Here is a 12,247-nt window from a genome sequence, read left to right as displayed (position 1 = left end):
ACGAATAACAAATAGTCAAAATTAACTACTAAAAACATATAGACTAAAATGTTATTTGTCCAGACTACCCAGCAAATATTGAAAAATAACACATGCAATAAAAAATAATTTTAATGAAATATTTGCTATTCCAAAAAGGGCTAAATTCATAATGAATTTTATTCATAATGAATTTCATCTAGCTCTGATTTTTTTAAATACTGTAAGTCACTATAATTGTAATTAATAATTTCAGGTCTGCATTAATGTGTCTTGTCTCTACAGTGACACACATTACTAAAGTGCAGCATTATACACAGAGAGGCCCCATGAATCTAACCATAGCTGCAGTGAAGTGGGATATAATTAACTCTTACATAGTTCAGATATGCAGGGATTGAGCTACCTGCCACCCACAAACAATTTATGTCCGGTCTTCAAAAACTGGGGCGGGGAGGAAAGCCCGGGGGGGAAGGAAAGTGTTGTAGATATCTGAGTAAACAAACAAAAGAAATAATATTGTATTATTATTATTGATACTTCATGAAACACATTTTCTTATGTAAACAATGTTAACAGCTTGATGCATTATAAATCTAGTTTGTATTACTTATTTTCCCCACACTCTCTTAATTGGGTCCCTAAATTCTATGAGTAGATGCCATGAGCTAAATGGGCATGGAGACTGAAAAAGAGCGGTCAACATTAAAAGTGAACACTTACCAACCGCTGCCACTCACTGCTATCAGAAATCTTGTCATTGTATGTCACACACCATTCTCTAGAAAATCTAGTGCATAAATGGTGTATCTGAGACTGCTGCATAGTAGCACTTAATAAATGGTGGTGACTATTGTACCTTCTCATCCTTTACAGATGGTCCTCCTGATTCTGGTTATGAATACATGAGCAGAGAAGTATGGGAAAGCTTGCACTATACCTATAATGGGGATAAATACAGAAAATCAGTCTCCGGTTCTATCAGTCTGGTATTTTCAAGAGCACTACAATCACTTAAAGTACATAAATAAAATAACACAAGATGGCAGGAGAAATATTATGATATATATGCAATCACATCCACATTGGGACCAAAATGACAGTCATATAACAGAACAGCTTTTTAACTGAATTTTCACTCCTAAGAAGGAAACGTGTGATCCTTGGTCACACCTCCAATCATTAATTAAGGAAATCATTAATATGTACAGAACTTACTTATGTAGTGCTTTGTACACAGCATCATGCCACACAGGTAGAAATGGGCTACTTTCTGACAAAAATGTATTCCTCTTCTAAAATGATTACCACTCTGTCAAATTAAAAGTGAAAGTGATGATGAGCCAGCACAAGGAAACAGAACACAATTTAAAATCTGAAACATAACAGAAGGAAAAATGCTAAAATACATGTAATTATCTCAATTAAAGTTCTATCGAAGAATGTATCGCTGGCAGTCTACATATTTAAGATACCTGAAAGTGCACGATTGGTTTCCTAGAACACTTAATTACACTGCTTGCTGTTTTACATAAGAATCTGAGACTTATTTTCACGGGCAAAGATTTAACAGACTGAGGAAACAGGCCACAGAAAAGATGGGATTTATTTTCAGGTTTCCTTAATTAAAATTTAGTTAGGTAAAATACTTAATGCTGGAGGATTTGTCCCTTCGGGGATGTTTTGGTTATAATGTGGCTACATGTTGGAAAAAAATAAATTACATTATCTTAAATATTTAAAATAGTGATAGTTTGCACTGAAAATCAAATTATTCTCTTATCCCTTGTTGGAAAGTGTCAGTGTCAAAGCGTAGTTAAATATGCAACTTAAATGTCAGGTCTTGCCCATGAAGCTGAATTTAATGATCCAGAGTTACCAAAGGTACAAAGGGATCAGTGCATTTTCCCTTTATTCTTTGCTTTTTATTCCAGCCACAGTATCATTTTATATAAAAACTTGTACGTGTTTCTCATTTCTGCTTTTATTCATGTCCTTCATTCCCTTAGTAATAAAATAATCTTGTTTAAAAACTCCCAATGCTTATGGGTTTCTTTTGTCTGTCTTGAATAACATGAAGACTATAAAGTTAGAGATTAATGGACAGTTTACCATACTCAGTCCCTATGAGAAATATTCATAAACATCAGAAAACAAACCCCAGAGCATGACAAGGTTATAAGTATTGTTAAAAATATTTGTCTTCCAACCAGCTCATTAGTAATACTGTGATAACAGCGAGCTAAATAAAAATGTTTGGGGGCTGCATTAAAAATGCAAAAATACCATGTGCTGTGCTGACAGTGTAATCTCAGCTGAGTGATACCTACCCTGACAGGAAAAAGAGAAAACAAATGAATTTAGTTTAATTGTAAATAATGATCTTGTTGTATGGTTAGGTTCCCCCCTCGCCTTATATTCTGTTTTAGGACAGTATATTAGAGTAATGAAATATCTCTGCAATAACTGGCCTGTTTGGACATTGAAACATGTGGTCAGTAGAAAGCAGAATCCCAAACAAGATAATGGGATTTCTCTTAATTTGATTTGCCACAGATGCATTAAGCATGTCAGCGTCCCTGGAGATGCTACTATTTATATTTTGGCTGCTAATTAACCTGGTCACTCAGACTGGTACATAATGCTGCTAGCTGACCTACCATTCCATATAAATCTAATTTGGCCTTGAAGAGCATTGCTAGTTCTGTGAACATGAGGAATTGTCTGTCAAACAACACAGTGGCCTATTGCATCTGTTGAAAATAGGAAGTTCTCCATCCAGTTTGGTGTTTGGTAGAGCAGAGTGAGGAAGAATAGTAGTCACTGCAAATAACAAATCAATTTCTTCCCCAAATGTTGCTCTGACTATGGCAATTTAATAATAAAGTATGATATTGAAGGGACATGAGAGCCCTAAAGAAAAGATTTAAAATTGATTTTGAAAGTTTCTGAACTAGGCCATAGAATGGATGGCCTGGGTTGAGGTAAATGCTTAGTCTCACTCCTAAAACTCCTTGTAGAGAGTGACATTTCAATTTTCCCCAGCTTTGAGAAGCTTGATTTTTACAGCTTCACAGCTCAGTCTTCGAGAAGCACCTTCTAGCAGTGATAATAAAGTATACTGAGTGGGGATATGGACAATATTGATAAAGGGGCACTAATCCCTTTCCTCTGTGAAAAATAGTCTGAAAGCAGATTCCATCCTGAGGAAAGGAAAAAAAATACTAAACATGACTAGGAGTAACCTATTTTTCAAAGAGCTTTTGGGAGCCTAAATGCATTTTTCTACTAATATACAATATATATGGATGGCCATGTGATTAAAAACATTTTAAGAAAATAATTAAGTAGAAGTAAAAAAAATACATATAGTATATAGTGCACTGGAATGAGGAAGGAAGAAAAAAAATAACTTAAATGAGCTTTAGGAAGATCTTGCCTGTAAGATCTGACACATCAATGTGAAGATTTGCATTTGGGGTTGGAGATTTCCCTTTTAATTGGTTCCCATATCACTGTTTACAACTTCAGCAGTGTGAGCTTTCAAGTCCTCAGCTGAATGCTGCTCATAAAGTTCTACCAGAGCTAACACCAGCATAATTCATGGACAGCCTCTCTGTACTGTAAAAAGAAAAGGAGTACTTGTGGCGCCTTAGAGACTAATAAATTGCATTCGATGAAGTGAGCTCACGAAAGCTTATGCTCAAATAAATTTGTTCGTCTCTAAGGTGCCACAAGTCCTCCTTTTCTTTTTGCGGATACAGACTAACACAGCTGCTACTCTGAAATCTGTACTGTAAAGAACACAATGTTAATGATCTTAGAATCTCTTAGGCCTCCAGAAAAAGTGAGAATTACAACTCTCCCTGAATATACATTGGAAAGCCCCCCCCCCCAAGATTAAATCTTGAAAAATGAACTAGTGTCATTTTTCCATGAGCCATTTAAATGTATTAATGTCTTAGAGCCAATAGTTAGGTTTCAGAATATCACCCGTTAGACACAGAGACAAATAGCAAAGATTTATGGTCAGAACCCAGACATATCCATGATTCAGTCACCAGAAAGAGGTTGGAATCATACTGTGGCAAGTCAGCCATTAAACTGGAGAACAACAGGAAATAATGTGTGGGGAAATCAATACTTGTCAGAATGAAAATACCCAAAGATATGCCAGATGACCCAGGTTTTATGGTTTATTATCACAAAAAATAACATTCAGAAGCCTGGACACCAAAAGCTTAATTGCATGGCAGTATCACTTTCTTCAATAGCAGGAACTGGAGATGTGAAGGAGTGTAACACAAACATCACAAAATATACTGATAGGGTAGAATGTGATTAATCAAAAATGTGACAGCTTGCCATAATTGGCTGAACAACAATGGGTATTAACTAGTAATAGAGCCTGAAAAACAGCAACACACACAGAACCAGCCAAAAAGAGCAATTTGCATCATCAGTGTGCTGTTGAATTTACTTTGGATACTGTGGTGAAGTGGTTAAGATAGCCATGTTGAATTAAGAGGGAACCCACAGAAAGGGAAAACAGTAGAGCTGATTGGAAATTTCTTGATGAAATTTTTTGTTGTTAAAAATGCTGATTAATCTAACTCAAAACTTTTCATGAAAACGTACTGGTTTCAATGAGAATTTTCAGAAGGAATTCTCAGATCCAGGATGGAATTTCTGATGTGTGTTCACGCATGCACCCACCCCTACCTGATTAGCCAATAGCCTAGCGGTTTCAGCACTCTTCTGAGATGTGGAGACCCTAACTAACAGGCTATAGAGTAAGTCTCTCTCTCTGGCCCCATGAAAATTGAATTATTTATACAAAGTGGAAAAGTTCCATCAGGAGAAACTGACTGACTTGATAACCTGGTGGCCAATGTGCTCACCTAGGATTTGGCAAACCCAGGTTCAAATCCCTGGGTTGACTCAGCCAGACCAGGAACTTAAACCTGAGTCTTCTATATGTCAGTTGAGTGCCCAAACCACTGGACTATTCACTATCCTGTCAGTCGCTCAAAAACGTTGAAAGGTCTTGGTTTAGTCCTGTTGAACAAAAATAAATACAGAAGCTTCATTTTTTTTCCACAAAACAGGATGGTGGTTTTCTAGACCACCCTACCAGCCATTACAGACATACACAGCTGAATAACGGAGTATCAAGTTGAGTTAACTAGTAAGAATAATAGGGAGCCTGATCAAGAAAATACAAGCAAAATTTCTGGTTTAGAGTCCTGAGAGTGGATCCGAATTTGAGTCCTTCATTTGTCCCTGGTGTCCCATCTCAAGCGTGAATGAGAGTACTGTAGGCAAAACACTTGCTGCCTTGCAGGAGAGAGCACCCTGAGTGATTGCTTCTTGCTAACCTATGGAGTAATATTAATGGGTATTGGAGTGAGCTGCAACCCTGCCCTCTTCAGTTGGATTTATGGGACAGATGTAGCCTCAAGTTCTTCTGTTTTGTTTTTTCATATAGCAGGAGCAATTTGGTGGGACCTGGTGGTAGCAGATAAGCCCTCATTCACCATAATTTCTTTAAAAAAAAATTATTCAGGCACCAGGTCAAATAAAAATTTGAAGCCTTCATATGGCTTTGCTTTGTGTGGTAGAGGTTTGCTCCTGGATATGTCATTTCTGTTCAGCTGACAACAAGGCCTTAATAATTGAATGAGTCTAGAATTTTATCACCACCATTTACTCATCCTTAATTTCAGCAATGCATATCAGTTCCACTTCTGCTATGATTGACATGCTGATGAGAGTTTTATGAACCGAATAAAACTTGTTTATTTACGGCATGGTGCATCCAGAAGCAACTTACTACCTGCTTGTCTGTCCTTTTTCAGTACTTCAGGATCCAATCAATCTTTCCAGCTGAAATCCTGTAATATTGCATGGGGACTAAATGGTATGGGTTTGTCACATTACAAGTTTAAATATCTTAGGAGTTCATTGTACTAAAAATGCAAATTTTTATGTATTATTGTGGGATTGTATGCAACTTCTCTAGGGAGGGAAGATGTGGTCAGTGTAAACCCTGGGAAGTGTTATGAGTTTCAAAGGACTTTTTTAAACAGTGTGCCAGGCACAAAAGTACTTTTGGGACAAAGTTAAGGGTTTCCCAGAAACTCTCTAGGGGAAAATGTATGCAAATGCACCCCTTCTGGTTATGCAACTCAGTCATTTGAAGCTTCACCCTGAGGAGAAGACCTATGTTTGCAGATCACCTGTTATAGGAGGACAAGCTCAGAGGCCCACTCTATATAAAGAACTGACTCTCAGGTTCATGAGTTTGCTTATTCTGAGCCAAGGTGGTTCTGAACTTGTAACCACAGAAAAACTCTTTGGTGGGGTTTGAAGGACTGATTCCTACCAGAGCCCTTGTTGGAGCTGGGGTGATCTCTGGCAAGATTAACAGCATGGAGTTAGGCTCTTTTATTATTTTAATGTGTTTTCTCTGTAATGCTTTCACTTTAAGAATAAATGTGCTTGCTTAGGAAAAACTGTGTGGTAACTTATAGCAGTGAGGAATTCCGCTGTTTATAACCTGAAGAGAAACGCAAAGCATGTCTGTTTAGGCAGTCTGACTTGCTGGGGAATGCACTGGGTAGGCAGAGACTGTGCAGCCTAGAAATACCCAAGTCAACAGGAAGAGAGAGAGAGAGAGAGAGAGGTGTGTGTCTCCACCAAAGAGAGGTGACCGTTGGTGGACCATAGAGGGGGAACACAGATGCACACTAGTCCTCAGTTCCTGTCTCCTGGCACTTGGTTCCTGTCTTCCTCCCTAGGCCTCAGGTTACACACTCCGGTTCCAGTCCCTGCCTTCCCTGTCACACCGAGGATACCCCATCCCCAGCTGCCTCAGACTGACCATTACTCCTCCTTCCACGCAAAATTCCCCATTCAGAAGTTCCCACTACTCCTTCCCTCATTCACAGGCCCCTGTTTTGGACTTTTATATTTCCTATCCTCCCCTCAGCTGCAGCAGCCGGTCCCTCAGTGGTAGGAGGTCTCAGAGAAGTAGCTGCAGCACTAGGGTCCTGCAGAAGTTGTGGGCAATGGGGTTCCCTAGATGGCTGATCTTTCAGCAGCAGAGTGTCCCATGATTACAGATCTCACAGTTTCTGGTAACAGTGGCAACTTATATAGCTACAGAAGGTTCCTCAGTGGCAACAACTATGGTGGTTGCAGCAGATTCCTGGGTAGCAGCAGATACCTGTGGCAATTCCTCACATGGCTTCCCAGATCTCCATATATCTTCAGGAAATGCTCTGCAGACTGCAGTTTGGGAACCTCTGGCATCAAGAGTAAATTCTACATTAGCATGATGGTGCGTCAAGCGTTTAACAAAAAAAAAAAAAAAAAAAAAAAAAGATCTAGCTAAGTATAGGCCTGTCAGTCTGAAATAAGTCATAACTGTCCCAAAACTTCATTCAAACTCCATACTGGAAAGAAGTGAAACATTACTTAAGGTCTAAAAAGTCTTAAGGTCTAAAAATTTTAAAAATTATTCCTCTGATTTTTGGCTGGGATAAGTCTTAGAATGAATACCCCAAAACAGTATGTGAAAGCCTATTCCTGCTATAGTTCCAAACCAAAAAGGTGTGGATAATCATCTGAACTTTTACATGCTTACCTGAACTCGCCACCAAGCCTTTTAGGATTCATCTATAGCGAGAACTGACATTTCTGACATGGATGAATCTCTGTCTGTGACTTAAACTTGTTCGATCAAAGTAAGTATTTAACTATCACAGGTCATTTTCTCCTCCAAAGAGCCTCAATTTTTTTCTGAAAAGTCAGGTTTTAACAATTTCAGGACTGGCCGGCACTTAAGAATGTAATTAAGCCTTACAGAACTTAACCTTCATGGGGGTAAGGGGGAGTGGGAGGAGTCATGTATCCCTACAGTAACTGTTGTTCTTCAAAATGTGTTGTGTACATATACATTCTACTGCCGGTGCACCCCGTGCACTGTAGTTGGAGACTTCTGCCAGCAGCATCACTAGTCAACACAAGCCCCTGCTCTCCTCATGAGCTGGGCCAAGGGCATAGAAGGGGCATATCCACTGTCTCTCTCCATTTCTTCGTACCAATGTATTCGTAAGGTCCAAAGCAGCAGGGAAGGTGGGAGAGTTGTGGAATGTATATGTGCACAACATATCTCAAGGAACAACAGTTAAAGAATAGATAAGTAAGCACGTTTTCTCCTTCAAGTGATTGTGCACATATACATTCTATTGCAGGTGACTCATCAGCAGTTCCCTTCCAAGTGCTGGGACTTCCATTCACTTGAGCAGAGACTGTAACATCAACTTGCCAAAGGTGGCATTGTCATCACGGATGTCTGGAAAAGATATGTACAAATGGTCATGTAGCTGCTTTGGGTACACAAAGACCACACTGGGCAACACGGGTTTAATGAGCTAGTGCAGGCTCAGCGGCCCCACCCCATCACACCTGTGAGAGATGTCAGAATTGGAGTGAGGAGCTTAAGAGAGAAATGCAGCTCAGTTAATGGCAGACCAGGGAGGAGAGCAGACCAGACCTTCAGTCCTCACCTCCTGGAGAGAGGGCCGACTAAAGGCAGGAGCTCCTTACTGACCACTGCCCAATAGTTCCTCCATGAAGGAAGGAAGGGCCTGATCCTGACTCACCTTGAAAGGGGACTATTCCTCTCTATTACTTGTGAACTTAGTATAGGTCCACAGCCTGCTGAGCACCCTCTGAAAAGAGGGAGCCTTAACCCAGCTTTGGGACAACCCATTTCTGTTAATTACACTTTCTTTCTGTTCATTGACAGCCCCAGAAGAGGTTGACTAGCTGGGGACCAGCCAGAGAGCTGAGCCTCTTAGTCGGGGCTGGCTCCAGGCACCAGCGAACCAAGCCGGTGCCTGGGGCGGCAAATGTAAAGGAGCAGCAGGATGTCGGGCTCTGGGGCGGCAATCCGCCCTGGGGGGCGGTGGGAACACAACTCTTCTTCAGTCACCAGCAGCAATTCAGCAGCCGCACCATCACTCCGCCTCCATGTTCAGCGGGCAGGATTCCGCCTCCCCGTTCGGCAGCAAGTTGGGTTTTTTTGCCGCTTGGGGCGGCCAAAATGCTGGAGCCGGCCCTGCTCTTAGGGCTGGAGCTGGAGTGGGAAAACCACCTAGACATCCCAGAGCCATAGCCTGGGTGAGTGCTGGGGCCCCACCCAGAGCCTGAGGGGGTGCCCCAGTGACAGAATGTTGTTCAGAAAAGCTGATGTAGTTGATTGAGCTCTGGTAGAGTGAGCTGTTATTGCTGGTGGAGGAGAGACTTTAGCAAGATCATAGCACAGCTTTATGCAGTCAGAAATCCAATGTGAAATTTGCTGAGCCGTTACTGGTTGACCCCTAATTCTCTCAGTAAGGCTACAAAGAGTCTGGGAGAAGATTTGAAAGACTGCGCAGTTTAGGTAAAATGCCAAAGCTCTACAAACATCTAAGGTACAGAGCACTTCTTCAGCTGTGACGAGTGAGGGTTTAGAAAAAACACCAGAAGCTGAATAGTTTGAATGAGATGGAAAGCAGACATCATCTTTAACATGAACTTAGGGTCTAGCCTAAGGGGAACCTTATCTTTATGAAAGGCTACGAAAGGAGAATCAGCTAAGAGATCTTAAAGTTTTGAGACTCTCCTTGCAGAAGTGCTTGACACCACAAATGCAGTCTTCATATACAATAGAGATAGCAAGGTTCTCACCATAGGTTTAACGGCGGGAATACATTAGTCTGGAGAAAACTAGGTTAAAATCCCACAAAGGTACTGGATCAGACCCAGTAGGGTATACCTTGACTAGAACTTTCTGAAATCTGGATATCAAAGAGTGACAGAAATGGAAAAATCTATCCACAGGCAGGTTACTGCTGATATAGACAGCCAGGTAGACTCTCAGTGAACTGATGGAAAAGCCAGCTGATTAAGAGTTAAGGTTGCTTGGTGGTATGTTATCCCCTAGCAGTATGTTGTGTTGAGCAAAACTCAAAACTTCTGAAAACCAGGAAATGCAATGTTGCATAGACAACCTTAACTCTGCCCTCTTTCAGCAATACCCTAGGAGAGCAATACAGTGTTGCCAATTCATGATATCTGATGTGTCCACTAAAGACCCAGTTCCTGGAATAAGCAATTACATCAGAATCTCAGCTTTCATTTAAAAAAAACTGTCCTCCTGATTGCAGAGAAAAGCTTGAAAATGTGAACCCTAATGGTTGAAAATCCAGAGGCAAACGTAAAAAATAAAAAATAAAAAAATAAAAAATACATGTAGGATTATTTTAAGGTGTCATGATTTTTAAAGCAGTCTGGCCTGACTCAATTTTGAATGGTTTGGACTGGCAGTGATTTAAAAAGCTGATGGATTATTGTTATTATTTATATGTATCACAATAGCAACTAAGGACCCTGGGGCAGGCCAACATTTGTCAGAGGTCACAGCAGGGTTTTTCTTCTTCTTCTGAGAACTCAGACCATCCTCAGAGGTCAAAGTTGAAACATCAAACAGAGTTTTCCCTGTACCTGGGACAGATTGTCTGCAATATCCTCCCACACTCTCTCTCCAGACTAGCATGCATCTACCAGAAGTCCTGGGAATACACTACCCAGCATTCCCTCTGAACGGAGATCAGATGGAAGCTTCCACTCACCTTGCCTCTAGGGGTTCCATTCTTGGGCAGAGGCAGGAGTCCTGCTGTACTTCCAAACATCCCTACTGCCTCCCCAAAACCACTTCCTTTTATTTCTAAGTGGCTGTTCTTCTTGTCCTGCAACTCTGCCTTTACCATAAAACTGCTGCAACATGTTAAAATGGTTCTAGAGACTTCCCTCATCTCTCTCTTAAAGTGCCAGTACACCCAATTACTGAACCAATTGGGAATTGCAGCCCCACTGCACTAGGCATTGTACAAACATATAGTCCCCGCTCCAGAAAGCTAGCTATCTAGTTAGATTTAAAACAAACAAAAGGGAGTAGAGGAGGGAGAATGACAACAGCAACAACAATTAATTTAAACATACATATTTCACATAAAAACTATATTAAAATAACAAATGTTGCAAAGTCAAGCACTCAAAATTAGGAAATGCCCGAATTAAGTTTGTTCATGCAACTGAAAAGAGGGTCTTATACAAGAAAGTATTAAGGCTTGGCTACACTTCCGAGTTAGAGCACATTAAAGGAGCCCCGGGCGCACTAGCTCACTACCCGTCCACACTGGCAAGACATGTACAGTGCTCTGACTCCATGGCTAGAGCGCGCCTGGTATTCCACCTCGGCGAGTGGAATAACATTTCGTGCGCCCCCGCTGGAGCACCACAGAGCCACTGTGGACACCCTGGTCTGTTAGCGTGCTCTGATCGGCCTCCAGAAGTGTCCCACAATGCCTGTTCTAGCCACTCTGGTCATCACTTTGAACTCTACTGCTCTGCCCTCAGGTGACCAACCATCAGACCTGCCGTTTAAATTCTCTGGGAATTTTGAAAATCCCCTTCCTGTTTGCTCAGCCAGGCATGGAGTGCACTCAGCGAATCTTTCCAGGTGATCATGCCTCCACATGCCAGGTGATCCCCAGTATGGAGCAATGGCGAGGTGCTGGACCTCATCAGTATTTGGGGGGAGGAAGCTGTCCAATCTCAGTTGTGCTCCAGCAGTAGGAATTACGATACCTTCAGGCAGATATCAAGGGACATGATGGAAAGGGGCCATGACTGGGACGCACTGCAGTGCAGGATTAAAGTGAAGGAGCTGCAGAATGCCTACCGCAAAGCTCGCAAGGCAAACAGCTGCTCTGGTGCTGCCCCTGCAACTTGCCGTTTCTACAAAGAGCTGGACACGATACTTGGGGGTGACCCCACCTCCACTCCAAGTACCACTCCAGAGCCCAGTTCAATAAGGCAGGAGGAGGAGGAGGAGGAGGAGGAGCAGCAGCAAAGTGGGAGAGAGGGTGCTGAGGTGGAGGAAGACACCTTGAAATCCCTAGATGCACGCAGCCAGAAGCTGTTCTCAAGCCAGGAGGAAGGTAGCCAGTCACAGCGGCCGGTGCTTGGGGAAGGACAAACACCAGAGGAGGTTCCCAGTAAGCAGCTTTTATTTTAGGAAGGAAGTTATTCAGTGTGGGCTCTTGGGGTGAGGAGGGTTAGGGCTGCATGCATGCCTACTTGTGGAATAGGGCGTTGATGTGCTCACTCACATCGTGGTAATCTGCCTCAGTGATCTCTTCAAAGGTCTCATCCA

General features: G+C 41.7%; 1 long non-coding RNA gene across 1 annotated transcript in view; it reads right to left on the bottom strand.

Moving 5' to 3' along the window:
* Positions 1–407: 407 nt before the first annotated feature.
* Positions 408–12,247, bottom strand: part of LOC141994538 (uncharacterized) — a 43,947-nt gene continuing 32,107 nt past the window's right edge. The window contains exons 3-5 of the long non-coding RNA XR_012641158.1: positions 1,198–1,291; positions 839–919; positions 408–471 (exon numbers count right to left, since the gene is read on the bottom strand). This is a non-coding gene — a long non-coding RNA (uncharacterized LOC141994538). The remainder of the gene's footprint in view (positions 472–838; positions 920–1,197; positions 1,292–12,247) is intronic.

This window comes from Natator depressus, chromosome 10 (genome assembly GCF_965152275.1).
Source record: "Natator depressus isolate rNatDep1 chromosome 10, rNatDep2.hap1, whole genome shotgun sequence".
Taxonomy (NCBI): Eukaryota; Metazoa; Chordata; order Testudines; family Cheloniidae; genus Natator; species Natator depressus.
The sequence above is the reverse complement of the archived record's forward strand: the minus strand, read 5'-3'. Positions and strand labels throughout refer to the sequence as shown.